Genomic DNA, 20600 nt, shown 5'->3' with positions numbered 1-20600 from the left:
CCAGGGAAAGATCCTCACCAGAGGTAGAAGGGCTGGAGGGTTAGGTCTTCACCAGATGAACTTAAATCAGAGGGTAGAGGTAAGTGAGGGGGAAAGAGAGTCAGAAACAGTGCTAAGATATTCAACAACACCAACTGAATGGTGAATGAAGGATCAGAGAGTAGATTAAGTGACTGGATAGTGGGAGAGGGAACTGGAAAGTGGGAAGACTAAACTCAGTAACTACAATAGAAGTGAGTCAGCCGTGGAGCTGGGTTAGTGCTCCTGACAATGTAGAACCTCAGCTTAGGCAGAACACAAGGCAATGGCACACATGCTCGAATGAAAGTATGAAGGGTATTTTCCAGTAAATGACATCCTATCTATCTGCTTTTGTCTTAGGTCAGGTTCCATGAAGACAGACCATAAGTAAAGAATTCCTGGGCAGGTGACTCATGGAAGTCTATAAAGGAGTGGGAAAGTAAAACTAAAAAGGGAGTTGCCATGCCACAATGGCCTCAGTGGAGGCCCGAGTCCATTCCCAAGAAGACTCCTGGAATGTGACCTGTACCTCCTCAGAGTCTGTCTTTCTAGCAACAAGGCAAGGGAGGACCTCCCCTCCCACCTGCAGGGTAGCTGGCTACCAACTCTCACACACTCCATAGGGTTCCTTCTGCTGGCCAGAGGGCAATCCTCTGACAAGGTGAAGGGGCAAGGTCAGATACAAAGGCCACTGAGGCTGTGGGACAGGTGGACAGAACTGGTCAAGGCAATCTAAGGGTATCTAGGTCCAGCAACCCCCATGGACACTATGGAATTGGGACAGAATTTTGCAAGGATTGTACTAGAAGCACACACCAAATGAACACTTACTTCAAGGAGCCGGAGTAGAAATCGCACTTGGAGTAGTTTCTGTTCTAGAAAATAATCCTTCGAGACTCCCAAAGTTCATTGCTCTTCCTGAATGACTATGGCCATGAATTTAGAACAACTATTGAAACTGAAGGTAGATGTCCATACTAAGGGTACATTTAAAGTATTTAGAAACCCTAAAAATTCAAGGAATAGAAAAGTGGATAGGTATCTAACTACACATATCCTATATTGCAGCATTATGACCTATGATTGTCAGCAAGAAGATCAACCAAAATGAAACAAATCAATCAGCTTACAGCTACTGAAACCCAGCTCTGTACCAGGAATGGTGTAACGAGAAGTGTCTTCCCTGCTTAATGTCTATCACAGGGCTGGGGTCTAGATGAAGGTCCCAAGGCAAAGCTCAGGGCCACACAGGTTAAGAGTTGAGCCTCAGATCTGGATTGCCTTTCCCATTTCTGCCACCTGACTTTCTCTGCCTCTGTTTCTTCATTTGAAAAATAGAGATAATAACAGTACTTCCTTCACAGGATTCCTGTGGGGGTAAAGCTGAGGTTCTCTGGGTGTGAGGGTCTTGGCACAATAGTGATGCATACAGTTGGTACTCAATCCTTGATACTACTGTGCTTTTTATTACCTTTCCTACCCTGGTTTCTCCAGGGAGAACTAAGACATTAATGCCTGGCAAGAGGACCCCACTAAAAAAAGGAATCAAGAAAAATCCATCCATGTTATCTTGGACCCATGTTTGACCAAGCAAAGCCTGGATCAGTAGCTTTAGAACAGGTGGTGTGTTCTTCTGCTGAGTGGGCCAGGAGCCAAGGCCAGTGGTTTTCTGTCCAAGGTGCTTTCCAGACCTGGAGCACGTACACACACTCTTAAATGGGGTTGTGTCAACAGAGTCACTGAGAAACCATTAGCATCTCTGTGTTCCTATTGGCCATCTCCTGCCCACCACCCAGAAGCCAGCACACGCAGTTTGCTGATGCCCACAGAATGTGGTGCCCAGATCCATGCAGTCCTCACAGGCTTGCAATGCAGCTGCACCAGCACTCACAGCTGTGCAACCTTGGGCCTGTGACTTTGACCTGTGAAGCCTCAATGTTCTTGTCTGTGAAGCATTTTCTGACCTTGGCCAGGAGGGGGAAATCGTGCAAAAATCTGAATATCTAGGCCTCCCTCCAGACCAGCAAGATCAAAAGCCAATGACAAGACCCACTGAGAAAGGAGATTGTTACCTTCTACTGCCAGGAGTAGTGTTGAATAAATTCTTCACGATGCCATCGGTACCTGGCTTCCCACAGGTGTTCTGTCAAAGGTGATCCTCATGCTCTACCACCCACCAGATCCACAGGCCCTGGGATTCCTCTACTGAGATACTGCATATTGGCAAATGTCAAAGATCAATTTCACATTTTAATTTCTGTAGGGTTTTGCATTGTTGTCTTGCTTTAATCATCATGGTCCTGAATCATCTTATTCTTAGAGGGAAAAAAGCCAGGCCCAGAATGACTCTCTAACTCCAGCTTCAAGGATGTGAGCAAGGCTAAATCCTTATCTTCAATTATGTACTCCATGTGCCACCCCCACCTACCGCTCCCCTACTACAACTACTAGCCAAAGGGAGTTTCAGTTCTTGGCTTGCCGAACTGACATGTCTGGGATGAACACCCACAACTGAGGCTACTGTGTAGGCTACCCTGGCTTCATCAAGGTCAAATTGTAGGACAAATATTCCTGAGCTCATGATCCCTATGCCATGTCTCTAACCAACTCAGGGCTAGAAACATACATATTTCAGTCCCTGTTACCATCTTTGTAAAGTCCCTCAAAACACAATATTTAGGATGGACAAGTATATCAATTTCTATCTCTCTAGTTTGCAACTCCATGAGATAGGTGTTGTTATCTGTATTCCTCTGGTGAGGAAACTAAACTGAGGCACAAAGAGGTTAAATAACTCATCCAAGGTCACACAGTATATACTAAAGTCAGAGTGTAACCCAGAAATTCTTACTTTTTGTATCCTTCATTATTATGCCAAATTGTCCCTTATCTAGTGAGAATGTCAGACAGGTCATCAGACAAAATAGTGCCTAAATAACTCCCAGAGACAAGCACAGGCAGAGATGTCCAAAATCCTATCATTCTCTGACATTCCCTCCTCAGAAGGGAAATAGAACCTGCCATCAAGCCCTTGAACCCAAAGACAAATGGATATTCCAAAAGAGACTTTGTTGCATTTTTCCCTAAAACAGAGACCCACAAAGACCTGTAGGGGAAATCTTCATTAGCAGCTTTACTTGCAATAGGAAAATTTGAAAACAAGCCAAATTTCTATCAATAGGTGAGTGAATAATTTTTGCTAGTCCTGGGGCTTAAACTCAGGCCATGAGCACTGTCCTTGGGCTTTCTCAAGGCTAGAACTCTACCACTTGAGCCACAGCACCACTTCCAGCTTTTTCTATATATGTGTTACCGGGGAATAGAACCTGGGTCTTTGTGCATGCTAGGCAAGCACTCTACCACTAGGCCAAACTCCTGGCCAATGAATGAATTTTTTTTTTAAAGCAGTAAGGTTGGCTTATCTTTCATCCAAAATGCTTGAAGCCAATTGTTTTAGATTTTCAGATATTTTCCCCCAGACTTTGGAATATTTACATACACACGCACACACGCGCACACACACACACACACACACACACAGACAGAGACAGAGATAGAGATAGAGACATGTCATGGGATGAGACCCAAGTCTCAACGTATTTATTTATGCTTAATATAAACTTTATCCACATAGCCTGAAGGTAAACTTCTTCAATACTTCTAGTGTATTTTTTGAAGTTACTGGTAGAGTTCCCAGATGAACTCATGAACCTCCGTCTTCCCTCTGTTTCCCAAGTACACGCACCATTATGCCCAGTGCAGGTGAGTGTTGACTGTAATCTACTCCTTGAGGTCAGGTGCAGAAAGGTCTACTTCTGACATTATGTCGGTTCTCAAAAAGTTTTGGGCTTTGGAGGATTTTTTTTTAAATTAGGGATGCTCAGCCGGTGTATGCCTACAACAGAATTAATTCAGTTATACAAAGAATTAACTGCTGGTACACATAACGTGCATGAATCTCAAAGCAGAGAAATATGCCAAACAAAGAAATCAAAGAAAAAAAAGAGGCCATATTTTATGACTACCCCTAGATGAAACTCTACAAAAAACAAAATTCTAATTTCAGAAAACACAGGGTTATTTTGACTAAAGCAGAATATATGCTTATCTGAAATACCAGGATACAATTACTACACACTAAGAGAAATGATTGGCAGAGAAGTAAAACAGGTACTGTTGGAAGAGTGTCAGAGGGAGGGGGAGAGCAAGCAGAGAGGGTAAAGGAGGGTGAGTGGTGGAAGTATGGTAGTGTGGTCATTTATTTGTATATAGGAGACTAGGACAATGAAATCTTGGGAAATTGTTTTGTAAGGGGGCCGGAAGTAAGTAGGGGGATGAGGGAGAGGGCAAAGTTGATCAGGTCACATTGTATAAATGTGTGGAAATATCGAAAGGAAACTTCCCTTTGTACACATAACATGCCTATAAAAAGCATAACTATTTGAAACATTTCATGTGCATGCACGCATGTGCACACATACACACATGTACACACACACACACACACACACACACACACACACACACACACACACACACACACAGAAAACAGACCAAAGGTTGCCAAGGACTGTAAGTGGGAGAATGGAGGGCTATGGGCTATGAGGGGAATTCTAAGAGATGGTGGACATGTCCTATAATTTGATTGCGTTGATAACTATACAGATGTAGACATTTGTCAAAATTCATTTAAACTTGCACACTTAAAATTGTTATTATCCAGGGATGGGATGTAGCTCAGTGTTTGTCTAGCAAGTACAACGTCCTGGGTTCAATCTCCAGTACCAAAAAAAGAAGATAAGAAAACAAAAAGTCTTTTTAAAAAAAAAAAAGGGGGGGGGGACTTTGGGGCCGGGAGTTTGGCCTAGTGGTAGAGTGCTTGCCTAGCATGCACGAAACCCGGGTTCGATTCCTCGGTACCACATACATAGAAAAAAGAAGCCGGAAGTGATGCTCAGGCTCAAGTGGTAGAGCTCTAGCTTTGAGAAAGTCCAAGGACAGTGCTCAGCCCCTGAGCTCAAGCTCAGAATTGGCAAAAAAAAAAAATTGTTATTATCTTTAAATCAAACATGTGTTGTTCTAAGTGAGACACGCTGGGTTCTAAAGGTAAGATGGACAGCTGTACATATTTTCCCTTCTCCTCTCTATCTTTCTCTCCTCTTTCTCTCTCTCTTTTCCATTTCTTTTCTGTTCTTCTATACGTTTTTCTTTTCTTGATCCTTCTTCCCATCATCTTTTTTCTGTTCCTTCTTCTCTCTCCCCAAAGCCTACCATTTCCTTTTCCCAGCCAAGCCTGGTTAATGCCCTGGAGTTTCAAGTCATTACATCAGTGCCATTACAAATTAGTAGAAATGGTCAGACACCTGGGAAGACTGGTTTTCAGCTACTTCAGTGGGGCAGATGCTGTGCGAAAGTGGCCAGTGACCCACAGAGAACGCTGGCAAGCCCACAAGACTCTCCTTGGCCCTTCTGCCTCCCCCGCACAAACTGCATATATGAAACAAATGTGAGAGAGAGGCGGAAGAAGCATCTTTCTAAGGATTACTGGGCTTGGGGAGGGAGATTATTGGTAGCCAACTAAGAAAAAAATACTTTCCATGGGACCCCTCCACTGCGTGTGTTCTCTCTCTCTCCCTCTCCCTCTCCCTCTCCCTCTCCCCTCCCCTCCCCTTCTCTCTCTCTCTCTCTCTCTCTCTCTCTCTCTCTCTCTCTCTCTCTCTCTCTCTCTCTCTCTCTCTCTCTCTCTCTCTCTCTCTCTCGCTTTCTCTCTCCATCCAAGGATGGAGAAGGAGTGTGGAGTCACAGTATGGGAGAGCAGGAGGTGCAGAGAAGAGAAGCTTAGGACACAGCTCTTCTTCCTCCATGCAGTCCCTGAATGGCTGCCTAAAACAACACCCACATCAGATGCATCCTCATGCTTGCTGGATGAGAATGAGCAGGGACAGTCAGAGGGCAGGAAGGACTAGGGATGGGGACAGGAGTGGGGCTGGCATGGTTCCCTTCCTTGGGCTGAAGGAGGTCCCTGACAGTTGGAATGTCCATCTGCTGTGCCTACCTCTAGTGGGCTCTCAGGAGAAGAAAGGGACAATGACAAACCAATACCCATTGTTCAGGAGTATACCAGAAAGTGAGCAGCAATGCCTAGAAGCCCAAAAGCCAGCCAGAGCAGAGTCATCCATCCGGGTCTCAGACAAAGAGCATCTCAAAGCCCCTCAGCAAGAAGGTATGGATATTAAGTTCAGTCAAGCACGGGTCAGACATGCGAAGACTGAGGATGCCAGTACCCTCATAGCCATGTGTGCAAGAAGGTGAGAGCTAGCATGGGAGAACTGGATGCTCCCATTTTACAGCCTAAGGAGAGTTGGTCCCTATAATTCTATAATGAAAGATGAAGACAAACCATTAGTATGAAAGGCAGAACTCTAGCCTGAGATAGGAAAGAAAACCAGGCATCTGTGAGAGAAGATAGGGTATCCTGAACCTTCTAGTGAGTGGTAGAGCTCTATATTTGAAAAAATAAAAAAGCTTCTTCTAGGAGACATACCCTCTGGAAGGACAGCCAATGTGGAGAACTAAAACAATCAGCCAAAAATCCATTCGCTGTCCTAATTTAACGAGAAAGAATTAAGTTTCCATAAGCTAATGTGCTTTTGAATTGCGGGTTAAACTATCTGTTAATCACTCAGTATTACTTACTTCTATCTTTGTAGGACTCTTATTGGCAGGTTTAAAACCCACAAGAACTATCTACTCATCCATCTTGGCCTGGGAAGAATGCGTCATTAGTAATGCTATGGTCCATTACTAGGGACCTGACATCATCTCTGTTGCAGTGAATCACAGAATGAACAGTCCATATATTGATATGATCAACATCCTGTCAATAGGCCCAGTAGGAGTGTTTTGTTTTGTTTTTTGTTGAACTCTAGGTCTGGGCATTGTCACTGAGCTCTTCAGTTTAAGGCTAATGCTGTATCACTTTGAGCCACAGTGCCACTTCCAGTTTTCTGGTAGTTGATTGGAGATAAGAGTCTCACAGTCTTTCTTGCTGGGTTGGCTTTGAACTGCGACCCTCACATATCAGCCTTCTGAGTAGCTAGGATTACAAGTGTGAGCCACAGGCACCTAGCAGTAGGGTTCTTTTAAGGTTAATGAACATTGATATTTGTTATGGTATTAAAGAAAATTTTGTGAGCTATTATTTCCAGGACCATGAAAGACTGAGTATATGTTACTAACACTACTAAGAATAACTAAGGAAAAAATATAAGTGAGAAAAAATGTTTAATGAGTAGTAAACTGACAATTTTGTTAGAAACAAAAATCAAATGAAATATAGAACCCAGATAAGAAGCTAAGTCCTAGAGCCAGATTGAGGACACTTGCTCAAGAGCCACAAGTCTTTTGTGGCATCCTAGGAAGAGGAGACAAGATGAGAATTTTCCATAGTTGATAAAAGATGCTATCACTTGGATGCAGGAACTATAATGATTATCAAGTGTGAGAAATAAAAACATTCAAGGAAACACTTTGTGAAACTATGAAGTACTAAAGACAAGTACCAAACACATAAAAATAGCTAGAGAGAAAAAAATATTATTCTCATAAGAAAGCTATGATTGGCAACAATGGAAAACAGATGACATTTGAATAAAATGCCACACCTCCCCTGTGATGAAGAATAGGGAACTGTCAGCCTAACATTTTATCCAAGAAAAAGTATCTCTTGACAACAAAAATAGAAAAGTATTATATTTTCAAGACAAAAACCTAGAGGCTGTCACCAGCAGACTTTCATCAAAGAAAAGTATTAACAATATATTTTGGGCTCTATCAGAAAATACTGAAGAAAACAAAGCTATGTTAACATAGCTCCATCACAGGATTTAAGGCTAAAAGAATTACTAAGCAGGCAAGGTAGCTCATGCCTGTAATCCTAGCTACTCAGGAGACTGAGATCTGAGGATCAAGGTTCAAAGCCAGCCCAGGCACAAAAGCACCTGAGAACTCTTATCTCCAATTAACTTCTAGAAAATGAGAAGTGGGGTTTGGCTCAAGGGTAGGGTGGTAACATTGAGCTGAAGAGCTCAGGAACAGCGCCTGCCCAGGTGGAGTTCAAACCCCATGACCCACAAAAAAAAAAAATTACTAAATTTAGACACGTTTCATTTCATATAAATAGAATGAATTCACCAAAAACTTAAAATAATTCTAAACATATAGGGTCATAATAACAAAGACTCAATATATATAAAGCAAAAACTGAGAGAGCATAAGAAAGAATTAAAATCTAGTTTATTTTCCCAGTCATCAACTGGGTTATTGATTCTTTCAGAGTTGAGATTTTTAAGCTCTCTATAAATACACACACACATCACACATACACACACACACACACACACACACACACACACACAATTAGCCTGACTAAGGGACAGTTATGAATGTGTGAGAGACATCATGATGAAACTCTTTTGAACAATTAGTACATATTTTAACAAAATAGATATTAAAAAGTTAAAAGATGTCTTATTTGGGGTATAGGTAACTAGTGAGAAGGAGACAAAAAAAGATGTGAAAGAAAGTAAATATAATCAAAATATTTTTGTGTACCTGTGAACAAATGAGACAAGGAAACTTACTGAGATGGGTTTGGGCAAAAGGCGTTAGAATTAGGTAAACGACAATGGGTGGGTAACTAATCAAGATGCATTGTATACATAAATGGACTTCTTAAAATGAAATCTGCTTGTGCAACTAATTGATGTTAAGAAATAAAGGAAGAATCCATAATCACACTGGGAGAGATGGTGGAATATGTCTCTCAGTAACTGATCATGGCGACAAAAATCAGTGAAGTAATCAAAGATTTGAACAACACAATTAACAAGTATGATCTAATGGAGGTTCAAAGAATACTGCCTTCAATGGTAGTAGCATCCACAAACAGTGAAAACTGTCCATATCATAAACCTCATAGTAATCTCCACCACATTTTCAAGGCTTAGTCTTATGAACACATTTTTCCAACTGTGATATGGATATGTTATAAATCAATAGCAGAAAGATAACAAGAAAGCAAATGCCTAGACTTCTGAAAATGAAGTAATATAACTATAAATAACTTAAAATTTGACTGATTCATAGTAGAAATTATAAAACATTTAAAACCAAATGATAATAAAATGTTATGTATCAAAATGTGTGATTTCAGTGAAAGTGTAGCTCATCATGCTTATAAAGAGAAAAATACCTAAAAGCAAAACAGCTAAACATAGAATTTAAGAAAACAGTATAGCTGAAACCTAAGTAAATTACAAGGCAAAAAATAAAAGTTATAGAAAATTTAAAGTCACAAAACAAAGGGATCACAAAGCTGAAGGAAGATCACAAAGCCAATAACTTTTGTTGTTGTTGTTGTTGTTGTTCAGTGGTGGGGCTTGAATTTAGGGTCTGCTCACTGTCCCTAAGCCTCTTTATGCTCAAGGCTAGTGCTCTACCACTTCAGCCACAGGGGCATTTCCAGTTTTTAAGTGATTAATTGGGGATGAGTTTCATAGGGACTTTTCTGCTTGAGTTGGCTTTGAACCATGATCCTCAGATCTCAGCCTCCTGAGCAGCTAAGATTACAGATGTGAGCCATTGGTGCTCCACTTGGTTCTTTAAAAGATTAATACCATAAACAAAATTTTGAAGAGTATGCAACAAAAACATGTAACATGATAAAATTTTGAAAAATCTAATGTAATGGTCAAATTCCTAGAAAAAAAAATCTAATGGGTGAAAATGGAGTCAAGAATACCCATTCATAAATGTTGGTCCAAAACAACTAAATGAAATAATAGCAAAAAATTCTAGCAATGTATTTTTTAAAATGAACCCATTCCAAGATTTTGAACTCAATGACAGATACTGGCGGGATTGTGGAGAAAAAGGAACCCTATTGCACTGCTGGTGGGATTGTAATAAGCAAGTTTAGCCACTCTGGAAAGCAGTGTGGAGGTTTCTCAAAGAACTGAAAATAGACCTTCCCTACGATCCCACCATACCACTCCTGGGCATCTATCCTGAACATCATAACCCAGGATATGATAAGGACACCTGCTCAGCTATGTTCATCTCAGCACTATTTACAATAGAAACAATCCAGATGCCCTGCTGCAGATGAATGAATACAAAAAATGTGGTATATATATATACAATGGAATTATACATAGCCAACAGACAAGATAAAATAATGGCATTCACAGGTAAGTGGATGAATCTACAGCGAATCATGTTGAGTGAGACAAGTCAAGACCAAAGGAACAAAAGGCACATGGTATCCTTAATATGTGGCTATTAAATCCAAACAGTACAAGAACCAGGACTCAATATTTACGTACCCAATGCTATGGGCATGGTATTGGAAAAATAAACACAACTACATAGACATAAAAATTTATGACTCTATAGGCATAATGTTTTATTACATAGATTAATATGTATCTATGACATACAAACCCTCAGCCTAATTTTAATTATGTTCTAAAATCTAAGTGCCAGTGATTGTATATAGAGATTCCCTTCTTGAATATTTGTTTAATATATCATTTGAAATAAGATATAAAAATCAATGTTAATACATTCTTTGATTTTAAAAAATCATTAAAAAAAGAAAATGATGATAGGCAAATAAGAATGGTTAGTTTAATGGAGTCTGTTTAGCTAACGTCAAGAAAATAAACTTGCATAACTAGAATCTGGGAATTTTCAATAATGCTTAAAGAAGCAAGAAAGGGGGCCCGGAGTTTGGCCTAGTGGTAGAGTGCTTGCCCAGCATGCACAAAGACCTGGGTTCAATTCCTTGGTACCACATACACAGAAAAAAAGCCAGAAGTGGTACTAAGGCTCAAGTGGTAGATCTCTAGCCTTGAGAAAGTCCAAAGATAGTGCTCAGGCCCTGAGCTCAAGCCCAGGACTGGCAAAAATAAATGAATAAATAACTCTATTGTGATAAAGCCAAGATTACTCTAGGAAAGCAAGATTAATATTGTAAAAGTCACTTTGTTGATTATGAACAAATTAAAAGCAGAAAATTTATATAATCCTTTCAATAAGAAGAGAAAAAAAGTTCCATTATGATAAATAAAAAAAAGAAGAACCCTCCACAAACTATGGAGGAAGGATAGATTCTTTATCTTGAAGAATATCAAATATTTAGAGAACATATTCTCAGGGCAAATATTGGACATGAAGGCAAGTACTAAAATGTTTATTTTCATTTATTTTATTTTTATTTGTTTATTGTGATTTTATTTATTTATTGTCCTTTTGGTTGTCTTGAAAAACACATGAAATGCTGAGTGTTAAATCTTGATAAATTTTCACTATGCTATATAAAAGTTTTCTTCTACTCCAAGACACTAAAGAGATTGTGAGAAAAGATAATCACAAATTAAAAAAAGATATTTCCAATGCTAAATAAGAATATTCTGCAGCATATATAAAGAACACCTAAAACTAAACAGGGAAATACAAACTACCTAAGTTTTAAATAAACAAAGAATTCAGAGTCATGGCATACAAAAACAGGAGGGTCTTAAAAGATCTTAAACACAGTTATAACTTAAAACCAGATAAAATACTGTGATACTCCCACAGAACCGACAGAAATTTCTGGCAATGTCTTACAAAATATAAAGTGGTGGCAAGAAGACAGAGCAAGGGATACAATTACACTTCACTCTGCAGCTGGATATATAAATTTATTTTTTTAACGTCTTACTAATTCTTTTTTTTTTTTTTTGCCAGTCCTGGGCTTGGGCTCAGGGCCTGGGCACTGTCCTTGGACTTTCTCAAGCCTAGCGCTTTACCACTTGAGCCTCAGTACCACTTCCAGCTTTTTTCTATGTATGTGGTACTGAGGAATAGAACCCAGGTCTTCGTGCAAGCTAGACAAGCACTCTACCACTAGGCCAAACTTCCGGCCAGTAATTCATATTTTAATGATATGAAATTCACATAACCTAGGGGAAATTAATTTTGAACTATTCTATTCATAGAGCTAAAAATGTTGACAGTCTGTGACGTATATTCCTACTACTATATATATCCCCTAATCAAACTTATAAACATGTTCAACGAGGGGCCTAACAAAAATGTTGATAAGTAGCACTGCCTATAAAAGGAAAAAAACCCTGGAAATATAGCATTCATGAATAAGAGAATAGATACATAAATTATAAGTCGCCAAAGAACTACACTCAACAATGTGCCTGAATTTAGGGGTGAAGTACCCTCAGTCCAGTTGGCAGCCCTGAGTTCATGTTCATGCCAGAGCAGGTGTAATCTTCTTGAGAAGGAGGGAGGACTGGGGAAGAACCAGGAGTACTCCAGAAGGATCAGGTATGGAACAATTCACCTACTGATACAGAGATATCTTTGTTATCTCTCAACCAGTATACCTTATGGTACATGTGCTCCACATGAGCTCAAAAACAAACATATTTATTTGAAGCCACAGACCTAAACAATTCATCCAATACTGATTACAGATTCAAATAAGTTGGTAATGAGGGAAAGCATGGTGGTGGTGGAAAAGCACAGAAAGATGTGGAAAATGGCTGGAAGGTACTCAGGACTTGTGTTCTTTCTCTCAAATTGGTAGGTACATGGAAATAGGCAGCATTAATATTCTTTGTACTTTCATATATTTTTTCATATATTTTTATTGTAATTAATGGAAGGGTTACATGATATTTGCCAGATAGAAGGTGCATTAATTCACATACATTGATACCCTTTCACATGTCTTGGTCTCCATTTCCCTTACCCCCACCCCCACCCCTCATCTTGTCTTCCCCCCTTCCCTATATATTTTTAAGTGTCTATGCATCTACACTTAACAATTTATTGCATCTAGTGACTATTTCATTAAAATTATTTTAGAAAAAGTTTTCATGAAGACAATTTTAATATGAAATTCTCATATCAAAGTGCAGTGGTTCCTACCTCTTTTCTAGTTGTTGGGCCTAGATGATGATTTCAATTGTACTTCGTGGCACTCCAAACCCACTAAAAATTGTAAGAGCTTCTCCTTAAACTACTACAGAAACACTGCCTTCATGAAACTCTCCTGGAAGCCAAGCTCCAAACACCAGAGAATCTTCTCCTCTGGCCTTTTCAGTTAGAACACTCACACATTTCATTATTGTTCTTTTTTCCCTCCACCCTGCCCCCTTCTTCCTTCTCCTTCTCTTCTCCTTTATTGTGCCAGTACTGGGGTTTGAACTAAGGAGTTAAGCTCTGTCCCTTAGCTTTTTCACTCAGGACTGACCTGCATTCTATTCCTGGAGCCAGAGATCCATTGTCAACATTTTGCTGGTTAATTGGGAAGAAGAGTCTTATGTGCTTTCCCCAGGTGGGGTTTGTACTTCCATCCTCATATCTCAGCCTTCTGAGTAGCTAGGATTGCAGGCCTCACCAGCACCGGGCTTCCTTCTTTTCCTTTTCTTTTCTCTTTTCTCTTTTCTTTTTTTTTCTCTCTTCTCCTCCACATTGTTCAACCTTCTTCTCTTTTTCCTTCTTCTTTGTTCTAAAATCATCTCAAATTTTGAAATCTTTAAAATGAGGGCAAAAAAACAAGTAACTATGTTGTGTTTCCCTCTCATAGTTTTCAGCGATGTTACTCTAAGTCCTATACCATTTGCTTCAGCTCTGTGATCAATGCTCCATCTCCTCTCATCAAGATCTGCTGACAGTCAGGGAAGTTTCAGTCTGGAGGGCCAGAGAGTGAGAAGAGTTAAGGTAGCTGCTTCAGGCAATAAAAAAAAAAAAAAATAGCAACCCCAGCAAATGCTGGGTATTTAGAAACTTAACTTTCACTTTTTCAGTTCTGTGTAAACAATCCCTCATTAGCCATGCCAAGGGCAGTTTATCTCTTCCTGGAGTTCAGATGTGGACTGTATATTACAGAGCTACAACTTAAAAGGAAATCAAAAGAGGGAGGCTTCTCTAACATCTAACCTTCCTATCCCAAGTTGCTTTGCTAGACATTAAAAACAAACAACAACAATAATTAAAAAAAAAAAACAGTTGTATCCTTGAGTACACGTTGCAAAGGCAAATAGTTAGTGGCTTGTGAATAGTTCTGGAAACCTCTCTCCTCTGGACTAAAGCCACACTCAGAAGGAAGTCAAGAGTCTATGCAAACATTTCTACATTTGCAAATTTGGGGCTTGGCCAAGGGCCTGAGCTATCTCCATTGAGAAGGCAGAGGGTATGCTGTATTCAATCTTGATGAAGGAAGTTTTCAAAATTCTCCTTCTACTGAATCTGCTCATTTTCTCAGGGCTCCTTGACTGGTACCACAGTTTTATCATCTATATGTAGAGCCTGGGAAAATCCAAAATGACTGAATAACCTAAAACTGGTGACAGATTCACAGAGCCTATCCAGCAGTTGTTTCATCAACTTTTCTTTGGATCCCATGATTAGCTTCTTTGGAACAGTTGAGACTGGATGCCAAGGTGTACGGATACTGAGAGAGACCCAAAGGTTCTTGAAGCTAACTTCTTCCTTGTCCTTGTCTTTGCCTTCACACCTGAAATCTGAGGGTGGGCCACTCCCAGATACATCTGGATGGAGAGCTCCTTCTGTTTCCCTAAAACTTCCAGCCTCTCACCTGACTTTCCCTAATACTAATGAGAGAGGGGAGCCTCAGCCTGTGCCAAGGAGCTGAGATCATTAGAAAAGCCCCCTATACTATCCTGCCTCCCAGAGCAGCGCCCTCCTCTGACTTTCAGGCCCCCTGAGGTTTTTAAGGTATCTTCCTTTCTCCATTTCACTACAATAGTGCCCTTTTGTACGCGTAGAAATTTTAGCCCATTCTGAGCACTTCCGATTAGATTTCAGAGTCCTGACACTGACGGTTTCTTTTAGCAAGTTTATGAATCTCTTCAAGCAAGTTACCAAAACAATGAATTAATGTATGTCTAGTCATAGAACAATTCCCTTCCCTTCCATTTTAATTAGGTCTATCACATTTTGTTCATATGTATTGAAGTTTTAAAAATATTCCTTTAAATGTGTCAACATTCATGTTCTTTTCCTTTTCAAAGAACTGAGATCAGGAGAGGCTTGGGCCTAGCTTAGGACTACTTGGGCCAGTCAGAAATCCTTATAGTTTAAAACACAATGTCTGAACTGAGTAACTACCACCACTAAGCATGGGTGTGGTCATCACATCTTGAACTCATTTTGGGGAGGGGTCAGTTTGCATTCCCTCCACAGACACAAATAAACAGATGTCAGAAGGAACCCACTGCTCCTGTTCTATTCCTATCATCTGGTCTTTTCCAACTCCAGGCTGGAAGGGGTCTAAGTGCATCTTCTAGCCACAAGCCAGACAGATTCAAATGTTCCTTTCTTATTATTTTCTGTAGTGTCAAAGGTTAAACCACAACCAGTACTAACAATAGCATAAGAGATCCCTGCTCGATTTCCACAAAAGATCATAAAGTTCCCAATTAATTTCAACAGCAGGGCTTTATAGCTATAACATAATTTGATCAGCAAGCCCCTGGCTGTCCAAAATGCTCAGGGAGTTCTCTGATCCTGAATAGCTGTAAACATCATGCTTTAAAAAAAAATTGGTTGGAGTGCTGATCTCAGACTATAATATAGCCATTCTAACATTCAAGTATGCAATCTTGTTTCAGATATATATATGTATATATATGCATCTATATAAACATTATTTCAAGAGCTCAAGAATCCACATTGAGGATATGCTTCCAATTCACATACTTTCTTAAATTGGATATACAATATGCCAATTAAACTTTTCTTGATGTATATGGGTTATTCTGAGCCTCAACTACTATGCTACAAAATAAGGTTCCCAATGAACACACACAAAAAAAATCTAAAATTTCACAGAATTGCTTAAAGTAAATTCTTCTATTGGAATTCTTGTACCTTTTCAATGTTAGATGACTATTTTTTAGTTTTTCTGTTTCCTGCATTATTATTACTTCATACTGTTGCTTGACAAGACAACTTGAATAACTCTTGTGCAATTCTTTATGAATCTGTTCATATTTGCTAAGTGCATTTGGCAAAGTAACAACGAAGCTTCTTAGAATTTTAAATCAATGAAGAGTCCTGAATGAGGGTATGAAATCTACCAAGAATAAAATGCATGATAAGATGCACACTCACAGCTTTTTGACATCCCTCTTGGTCACACTGGAAATGTGAGTTCTAGACTGCAGTGGGAACCGTCTAAGACCCACCAATACAGAAGACATATCAATTACTGCTGGTTCTCGCACCTGTAAATCCTAGGAAGTGGAGATCTGAGCATTCCAAGTTGAAGTCAGCTAATACAGACAAATTCCACAAACTCTTATCTCAAATTAACCTGCAAAATGCTAGAAGCGGAGCTGTAGCTCAAAAGATAGAGTACCAGCCTTGAGTGAAAAAGCCAAGCAAGAACACAAATGCTTGAGTTTAAGCTCCAGTATAAGAAAAAAAATAAACAACAACAACTCTACAAGGGAATTTTTTTTTTTAAAGAACACATTATTTTTTGAGTCTATCTCATTTTCCTCTTAGGACTTTTTGGTGCATTTGTGAAAGCTGCTAAGACAAAGACTTTCCAGATGAAGAACAACACTGGTCAATCATTTTGGCCAAGTCAGGCTCCAAATACCAGAAGTGCCTGTTCACACAGCCAGGGTTTCCACCCTGCCTGCCCAGCAGAGCTGCAGCTCTGTAAATTTACCCTGACTCCTCGGTAAATGAAATGAAGAACAGCATGTAAGGACCTCCTTGATAGGCAGAATGGAGCCCAGAAAAGAACCTGAAAGGCAGCAGGGAACTCGCTGAGCAGGAAGTGCGAGGACAAGTTCAAAGATACTCAGTTGTCACACAGCTTTCTTAACATTATCTTCCATCAAGTTGAGTCCTGGAATCTGTCAGGACTTCTGACTAAATGACTCTCTTTCTTGCCTCTACCTTTCACACACTAAATGTCTCTGTGGCTTACTTGGCAAGGCCCCAGTGGCAGCACATACTCCCCTACTTCAAGGAGGATGGCCTCCACTAAGACACAACAGGCAGGGACAGCTCCACAATCTTGTCAGGTGAGCACATTTGATCCACTGCCACAGAGCTCAAGTTAGTAGTTAGCCCTTAAAACAAACCCACTGGGTGTTAGAGACGGGGAGGGCAATAATCATAATATAAAGAGCCAGATTTTTCACCAAATTAATAAATCTGCCTAGCAGCTCTTGGTGGAGGTGTTATGGACTGTTACAGGAGAGCCTTGTAATAACAACTCTGCATCCTTTGGTGCCTTGACAAGCGTGGGGAGGAGAGAGAGAGAGAGAGAGAGAGAGAGAGAGAGAGAGAGAGAGAGAGAGAGAGAGAGAGAGAGAGAGAGAGAGCGCGCCAAGTGGCTCACAACATCCTCTGCTCCTGCCTGTACATTTTGCTGTGGCATGGCTATTCTTACGAAACTCCTGACAACTTTTTTAATTTTTCCACAGTACTGGGGATAAACTCTCCCATAATTTTTTTTTCTTTTTGTTCAAGGATGATGTTCTACCACTTGAGCAATACCTCTACTTCTGATGTTGTGCTGGTCAACTGGAGATTTAAAAAGAAACAAGTCTTACAGACTTCTCTGTTCAAGCTGACTTCAAACAGTAATCCTCCAACTTTAACCTCCTGAGTAGTTAGAATTATAGGCATGAGCCACTGGAACCCAGCTCCCTGGCACACGTGTTAATACAAGGATGCCCAGGTCTTCTCTTTGAAGGTCTGGTGCCCATCATCATCAGAGGTCTGCCCTTCAATTGCTCAACCCAGAGCAAAGACGACCCCACCCCTCTGTGGAACAGGCCACTCTTCCTGCACTGACTGCTTGGACGAAGCACAAGGGAAGGCAGGGACCTGGTCAGCCTCCCTGAATTTGGAGTCTTCTTTTGTACTTTTAGTTAGCAACCTAAGCGCTCTGTATGGGTAGTTCCAGTGTTCTCCAAGGAACATACAAGGTGAAATCTCCACTTGAAAGATCAGACAAGCAAAGACTGGCTAGAAAGCACATGGGCAAGTCTAATATCAACACAAACCCAAAGCCAGTACCATGGGTGTCTTCAATGAGGACACAGGCTCTTGGCCTGCATTTTTCACATTCAAGGACTCCAATGATTCTGCCCCCAAAACCCTCCCAGCACACACATAATGACATAGATGTCAAGAATTAACAGTAACCCCTAAACTTCTGTAGTCCAAGGAGGGGAGAGGTGGAGCCAGCTGGTGGGGAGTTAGGCTGATCATTAGTTGTGAGTTACATAACCACACAAACAGGGGCTGGAGAACACTTCTGCTCCATATCAGTCCAGCAAACACCTCATTCTCCCCTTTCCCCCTGCCCATCCCAACAGCAGAAATTAAGGCAGGCATAGCAAGAACCAAAGCACCCCTCATTAAGAACTAGTGGGGTGGGGCACCTGCTGCCTGCTAGTGCCAAGAGCTACTAGAAACTACTAGAAACTCTCAGCAAAAACAGGGCTCAAGTGCTCTTCTCCCAGATCCTCTTCCCATACAACCAATGTTCCCAAAGCTCAAGAGCAAGCTGAACCACAGAAGGAGTCCTGCCTGGCTGTCCCATAAACCAAGCCAGCCACTTAAAGGAAACCAACCCGCATCCCAGTTCTAAACTGCCACCACTTCTGTGCCAGTTATGCGAATTGTGCTGTCCTGACCATCCTGGGCCCACCTTACCAGGGTGAGACAGCACCAAATGCATTTCCATCTTAAAGAATGGGGGAATGTGGGGTGCCACTTGGAGGGAGGTACAATGGGGCAAAGGTATCACCGCTTTGCTCTCCCTGCCCCCTCCCCACACACATAGGAGTTTGCATCCGGTTTGGAGTGGTATGATTTGGGGAGAGGATGAGGTGTGATTCAGCTTGAGGAACACTTGCTGGGAGGCAGGCAGGATGAGGTGGGGGAGGGAGTGGGATTCTCTCTTTCATCTTGGCACCCAGCCTCCTAGGAATCTCAGACCCCAGACACCACTAGCCTGGCCACCCCGGGGTCAGGCGAGTGGTGACGGCTGTGCAGGAGGCCCAGGCTGGCAGGCCCGGGAGAGGTCTGCCTTCCCCTGTACCTGGAGCCCAGGGGCCCGGGGCGCACAGGGCTTACAACCCCGCCGCCGCCGCAGCCGCGGGTGATTGACGCGTGGGGGGGTCACTCGAGGCTCCCCCCACTCCGCCCGCCCCGGCCCGGGCCGAGGAGCTGCCGAGCGCCCCCCAGCGCCCCCCCCACCACCACCACCCCAACACCAGACACCTGGCCGGAGAAAGGCAGCCACAAAATGGAATCGCAGCTCCCTAACTGCACTTCCCGGTGACGGCAGCGGCAGGAGAAACACACACACACACACACACACACACACACACACACACACACACACACACACACACACACACACTCCCCCGTGGAAATAAAGCGGCGAGGAATCCATCCGCCCCGGAATAAACCCAGAGTTGCCCTACCTTGGCCCGGGGTGGCACGCGCCGCTCCAGCGTCTCCGCCGCCGCGCCAGCCCCCCTGGTTCAGGAATTATTCCGGCCCGTCGGGATGGGGTGCATGTTTTTTCCTGAACACCTGTTTCAAGTAAGGGGTGAAGACCTTCTTGAGAGGATTGTCCTTCAAACCCGGCGCGTGCACACGTCTGTCCATCCAGGCCCGCGCGCGTGTTTGTACACACACGCGCGCACACACGCACGCACGCGGGCCGTCCGTGTACCCGGGAGGAGCACGGAGCTAGGCAGTGGGATAATGGGAGAGTAGGCTGTTTGTGAGCATGCTCGCGCCGGGCACAGATCCACCCTCTGTTACTCCTCTGAATAAATATAAATCACCATCAGAAACCCAAACGGAAGCATCCCTCTTGAATTCCTGCTGCTGAAAAACACGGAATAAATTCAGCCCGCAGACACAGAATCTAATCAGCAGCTGTTTTCTGAATCCAGAGCCAACCCGAGCCTCCCCGGGTCTGTTCCACTAAGAGCCCAGACCTTTTTTGAAAGAGGTTTTAACCTTTTAAAGATACAGTACACCAATTATCACTTCAGAATAGCTATCACTAGGAGCAGTGGAAGCCAGCCCCCTGCTTACAGCCAGGCAGAGCCAGTCCGCAGGCAATTTTACTTCTTAGTAAAAAAAAATGTGCATATACGTATCTCATACATATGCACATATATATAATAAATATACATGGAGGAAATATGCAAATGTGAGGTATAAGACCATGCATGCATATTTATTGCACCATGAGCTTGTGGGTGGAGAACTGGCAAGCCATGTAAACACTATGACCTTATACTTCTGAACACACATGTTTACAGAATGCATCCATGAGGGCAAGCTCCTCAGCATGGGTGTCATTCCCTTCCCCCAATCCTTTACTACTATAGAGGGCTGGGAAGCCTGCAATCATGGATGCAGTGTGTGTGTATGTGGGGGAGACATGACTCTACAGCCCCAGAGCTGACCACAGCCTACCCACCCCCCCACTGCCC

The 20600-nt window shown here is 41.9% G+C and overlaps 1 long non-coding RNA gene across 1 annotated transcript in view; it reads right to left on the bottom strand.

Annotated features, from left to right (window-relative positions):
- LOC150062006 (uncharacterized) overlaps window positions 1–20600 on the bottom strand; it is a 147016-nt gene that overhangs the window by 44711 nt on the left and 81705 nt on the right. The window contains exon 2 of the long non-coding RNA XR_016535862.1: window positions 19572–19683. This is a non-coding gene — a long non-coding RNA (uncharacterized LOC150062006). The remainder of the gene's footprint in view (window positions 1–19571; window positions 19684–20600) is intronic.

This window comes from Megascapheus bottae, chromosome 6 (genome assembly GCF_031878675.1).
Source record: "Megascapheus bottae isolate mThoBot1 chromosome 6, mThoBot2.hap1, whole genome shotgun sequence".
Taxonomy (NCBI): domain Eukaryota; kingdom Metazoa; phylum Chordata; class Mammalia; order Rodentia; family Geomyidae; genus Megascapheus; species Megascapheus bottae.
This window is presented reverse-complemented; position numbering and strand designations above follow the sequence as displayed.